Source organism: Opisthocomus hoazin, unplaced genomic scaffold (genome assembly GCF_030867145.1).
Source record: "Opisthocomus hoazin isolate bOpiHoa1 unplaced genomic scaffold, bOpiHoa1.hap1 HAP1_SCAFFOLD_15, whole genome shotgun sequence".
Taxonomy (NCBI): domain Eukaryota; kingdom Metazoa; phylum Chordata; class Aves; order Opisthocomiformes; family Opisthocomidae; genus Opisthocomus; species Opisthocomus hoazin.
Window position 1 is genome coordinate 1,325,713 of NW_027448722.1, and position 5,820 is coordinate 1,331,532.

Sequence of the window (5,820 nt, forward strand, 5' to 3'; positions counted from 1 at the left end):
TGCTAAGAACTTTTCCACAAAGACCACAAGAAACCTCCTGGATTGTTTGCATCCTGCTGTCTCACTTGGCCAGTGAATACTGAGGAGACTGAGTCCCCCATCAGAGCTAGTAGCTGAGATTCACAGATTTCCTCAGGTTATTTAAATATGACATTGCTAACTCCTCACCCTGGATCCGACTGGGATGCAGTTAGTTCTCTTCACAGCAGACCATGTGGTGATCAGCTTTGGATTTGTAACTAAAGCAGCACTGGTAACACACCAGTTCTTCAGACACTGCTGAGCAGTCGCTGTAAAGCATGAAAGCTTCCTCTTCCTCACACTCTGCCCGCCCAGCAAGTAGGCTGGAGGTACACAAGAAGTTGGCAGGGGCACAGCTGGGACAGCTGACCCTAAATGACCAAAGGGATATTCCATTCCACATGATGTCATGCTTAGCCAAAAAACCTCATGGAAAGACGGAGGAAGGGGGAACATTTATGATCATGGTGTTTGTCGTCCCGAGTCCCTGACACACATGATGAAGCCCTGCTTTCCTGGCAATGGCTAAACCACTGCCTACCCATGGCAGTGAGGGAATGAATTACTCATTTTGCTTTGCTGGCTCGCTCAGCTTTTGCTTCTCCTTTTCAAATTTTTTTAATTTTGTGCTTCTGATTTTCTTCCCTGCCCTGCTGGGGATGTAGTGGGAGAGTGGGCAAGTGAATTTGTGAGTGCTCTGTTTCTGGGTTGGGTCAAAGCATACAGAACTCCTACCACAGTCTCCTTCTTTCTAGCCTCTCCTTCGACCCACACAGCAGCTCCCACTTAACCTGTTGCCTGTCCCATGGAGGAGCTGCATGTATCTGAACTGCCCTGAAATCACCCAGCGCATCCCTGATTCCTCATTTCCCCTGACGGTCTCTCCTAAGGATGTTGTATCTCCATCCATCACAAGAGCCATGGGAGTTGTCCTGCCCCACCTCAGCTCTTGTTCCACTGGTCACAGCTCTGTGATGGCTCTTCCTGCACCCCAGGCCATGGGCTTTGATGCACATCTGGGCTGCAGCTCTTTAGCTGTGGCACCAGCGCCAAGGGTAGAATTTACACATGGAAACCTTACCCAGAGATGTGACCCCTTGTGTGAAAGGCTTTGCTCCAGAGCAGAGCATGCTGGAGTGGATGGCAGGTGGCAACACAATGAAGAATGAGGTTCCCACAACGAGAGCAAAAGCTGCAGACCTCAAGGCCAGAGAGAAACAGGTCTGGGCTGGGCAGCCCTGGCAGGAGCGGGCTTTGCTGTCCCAGGTGACTCTGCAGCACTGTGGGACTTGTGAGAGAGATGGAGCTGATCTCCATGGATCAGCTGCCACTGAGGGAGTCCCTGGGGGAGGACAGCATGTGACCCAGCCACACTGTCCACATCATGCTGGAGACTGAATGGCGAGATAGCACCTCGGAGAAGGACCTTTGGGTCCCGGAGAACAGCAACCTGAGCAGGCATTATCAATGCACCCTCCTGGAAGAGGTCAACATCCTCCTGGGCTGCATTAGGAAAAACATTGCAGGCAGATAGAGTGGGGTGACCCTTCCCCTCTAGTCAGCACTGGTGAGGACATCTCTGGAGTGATGTGTCCAGTGCTAGGCTTCTTAGTTCAATAGAGTTGTTGACCTAAAAAAATCAAGTCCAGCAAAAAGCCATAAGGTGCGTTAAGGGACAGCAGCGTCTTTCATAGAGGGAAAGGCTGAGAGAACTGGGACTGCTGAGTCTGGAGCAAAAAATTGCTCTGAGGGACCTTACTACTGTGTATAAACACCTGATGGGAAGGAATGAAGACAAGGGAGCCAAACTCTTCTCAGTAGTTCCCTCTGAGAAGACAAGGGGTGATGGACACAGAAAAAAACACATGACATTCCATCTGAAGTCCAGAAAAAACTTTATCACTGTGAGGGTGATCAAACACTGGAACAGGTTACTCAGAGAGGTTGCGGAGCCTCCATCCATGGAGGTACACCAAACCCACCTAGACAAGGTGCTGAGAAACCTGCTTTAGCTTACCTTGCCTGAGCTGGGGAGTTGAACTCCAGAAGTCCCTTCCAACCGCAACGTGTCTGCAATTTTGTGAGTTTAAATGAGAAAAGTAAGATTGGAAGAAAAGCACAACACATAGCCGTGACCTGAAATCCAGTGGGATCCTGTGCAGAGGACCCGTGCTTCAGAATGGAAAAAATGTGAGGAAGAAAAAGTGGCAGAGATGCTCTGCACTGACAGTAACCCCCCATTCACCATCCTGCCTGCACCTCTCACAGTCACCGTGGGTTGAAGCATTGGGAACGGTGGAGTAAATTGAGCTGGCGAAAAAAGACTGGGGATGGGACATTGTTTGTAGTGTTGTTGGGGTTAAAACATGACACATAATTTGTCACCATCCAAGTCTATTTTAACTGGCAATGAATGAAATTGCCTTTCCCCAGGTTAACTCTTCTTTGCCAGTGACAGTAAATGGTGACTGACCTCTCTGTCTCTATCTTGATCCATGAGCTATTCCATGTTATTTTCTCCCTTTTATCCACAGATGGGAAGTGCTGGAGTGTGGGGGATGGTCAGGGAATAATGTGCTGGGACAGCTTCCATGGGGTGCCCAGGGAACATGGCACAGATCGGGCCTCTCTCTTCTGCACATTTCATGCTTTGCTTCCTTCACTGTGTCATCTGGCTCTGCACCACGCACACCCTCCTAGGTGTCCTCACTCTGCACACTGAAACAGCTGAGCTCTACATGGGTGTTTTCCTCTCCCAGACACTTTCCTGCCCAGCCCAAGCCAGCCCTTCCCCAGCTTTCTCCACCTCCCCTGCATTCTCACCATCCCAGTGTAGGAGAATAGTCCCCACAGAAGTTCCCTCCATTGGCTGCTTTAGAACTCTGAACACTCATCCCACAGCCCCAGACCCTATGAAGGGCACCGGAGCTCCTGGGGAGCAGAGAGAGGTCTCAGCCTTCCCCATCAGCCCCAGGGCTGAGGGCCAGCCACAGCATGAGGAGACAGAGACCAGTGTCTCCCACTGTCCCCTCCTCTTGTCTCTAAGAGATGCTTATTGAAAACTATTGCATGTCCCTCTGAGCCAGCCCCTCTCCCCAGCACAAGACTCCTGGCCAAGGGGCTCCTCAGGCTGCTCCTGCTGCCGCAGCCATGCTGGCCTTGTCTGGTCTCTCTTTCTCCCTCCCCATGCTCCACACCAGACCATGAAGTGGCAATGCTACTCTGCAGGGCAAGTGTGTTGTGGCACCTGAAAGCCACGAGGAGACTGTGCAGGGATTTCCCTACTTGTCATTCACCATTTCCATTGGAACTGGGTACTCACCGTTGGAGACACAGGACAGGCCATTTCCACAAACATCGCCCCATGCCCACCTCCCCTCATCCCATGGAGAACCCTTGCACAGTAGCACGGCCTTGGGCAGAAAATTATGTAGCATCTCCCTGATCTCAGCTTTCGGAAAAGAGCCCAAACTCCAGACACTGGCATTGACAAAATCCCCTTTTATTAGAAAGGTTTCAACAGGGAGGCCACCTGTACTTACATGCCACACCAATGTGTAAAGACCCTTGGGTCATCAGACTTCATTCATGCCTCAGGAGAAGTGGGGAGGATGCAGACATTCCTGGAGAAATAGAATTGTCACAGATAAAATGCCCAAAGAACAGGAGGTCTCCTAGATACATTGGAAATCACTTGTGAAGAGACATGGGGAGCTTATTGCTTCTGAAAGAATCCTGATTGAATGAGCTTCTTCAGGGCATCTTTGAGCTCCTGGTTCCTCATGCTGTAGATGACGGGGTTCACTGCCGGAGGAACCACTGAGTAGAGGAATGACAATACCAGGTTCAGGGATGGCGAGGAGATGGAAGGAGGCTTCAGATAGGCAAACACTGCAGTGCTGTTAAACAGAGAGACCACGACCAGGTGAGGGAGGCACATGGAAAAGGCTTTGTGCCGTCCCTGCTCAGAGGGGATCCTCAGCACGGCCCTGAAGATCTGCACATAGGACAGCACAATGAAAACAAAACACCCAAAAGCTATAGAAGCACTAACCCCAAGAAGCCCAACTTCCCTGAGGTAGGAGTGTGAGCAGGAGAGCTTGAGGATCTGTGGGATTTCACAGAAGAACTGGTCCAGAGCATTGCCCTTGCAGAGGGGTATGGAAAATGTATTGACAGTGTGCAGGAGAGAATTGAGCAAAGCACTGCCCCAGGCAGCTGCTGCCATGTGGACACAAGCTCTGCTGCCCAGGAGGGTCCCGTAGTGCAGGGGTCTGCAGATGGCAACGTAGCGGTCATAGGCCATGACGGTCAGAAGACAACACTCTGCTGTGAGCAAGAAGGAAAACAGAAAAAGCTAGGCAGCACATCCCAAGTAGGAAATGGCCCTGTTGTCCCAGATGGAATTGGCCATGGATTTGGGCACAGTGGTAGAGATGGAGGCCAGGTCAAGAACAGAGAGGTTGAGGAGGAAGTAGTACATCGGGGTGTGGAGGTGTTGGTCGCAGGCTATGACAGTGATGATGAGGCCATTGCTGAGGAGGGCAGCCAGGTAGATGGCCAGGAAGAGCCAGAAGTGCAAGAACTGCATCTCCGACGTGTCTGCGAATGCCAGGAGCATGAGATCAGTGACAGTGCTGCCATTGGACATTTTGTCCCTCTGGAAATAGAAACACAGTCCAAGGAGTAAAAGGCAGTGACAGTTCAGGTGATTCTTCTGTGAGTCATTACTATTAGACCCTCCCCCTGCTACACACACACCTTCTTTTCTCTTTCTGTGAGAATTTACTTCAGCTCTGTGACTGAATCTCTGGTTGCTGCTCCGTGACTGTGCTGTGAGGAGAAGGACCTCTTCCCACGGGCTGTTAAGGAGTCAGCCTTGCTCTACAGATGGGGGTTCATGGGTGTGGTGGAGGAAGGGACCTGTCTGGGTGTTTGTCAGATGAAACTGCTCCTTACTCAAAAGGGCTGGCCAGCACCTGCACTCCCTGCCCTAAGGAACTGAGATAGTAGAAGGAAGTTTGAAAACTTTGTGATTTTTTAACAGCTCCCCTCATCTCACCTTGGGAATGTTCTCGGATGTCAGAAACCCTCAGCATTTCAGCTGCACTCAGGGAGAACAGGGCTGCCCAGCTGCCCTGGGCTTGCACTGTTCTGAGATGGAGAGCGATCGCACTCCCACGTTATCTTGAAAAGCCACCAGACAGCTGAGAGCAGAGGGATCCACAGCAGACCATCTAACATGTCACCCTTTCCTGACATCTCAGCACATCACTTCTAATCAAGGACACCTGCAGCTCAGTTCACCAACCCAAGAACATTTCCTCGGTCAGGCATAGCATCTCTGCACCTCTCCTTTGAGGCTTTCAGATAACGCAGTTGTGTTACGAGAAAGATTTGCATTCTTGAGGACAGCTCAGATCTTGAAACGACACATCAAGAAGATAGCCATGTGTCCTAATGGTGGATTCAGATTATGGGAAAAATTACTTGTTCTCTGGGCTCACAGACTTCACTGCCCACAGCCCCACAGCTTAGACACAGCTGACACACCTCATTCGCCTGCACGGGAGGGCCCACAAGATCAGAGCTTGACTCTGCACCTGAAACTCCCATCCCCAGAGAGCCTGACTGAGAGAGCAAGGGAACAGCTTCAGTAACACAGACAAGTAGAGCAAGAAGGAGAAACACAGTGAGGCTCTAGATGAAAGAGGCAGAGGCAGCCAGGCACTCAGGACACTGCTACCTTCACCTAGCTGTGCACCTTCCAGACACCAACATTGCCAGGTCATTGCTCTC

The 5,820-nt window shown here is 51.0% G+C and overlaps 1 pseudogene; it reads right to left on the minus strand.

The window, feature by feature from the left end:
- Window positions 1-752: 752 nt before the first annotated feature.
- Window positions 753-4,672, minus strand: LOC142359055 (olfactory receptor 14J1-like; annotated as a pseudogene).
- Window positions 4,673-5,820: the final 1,148 nt, after the last annotated feature.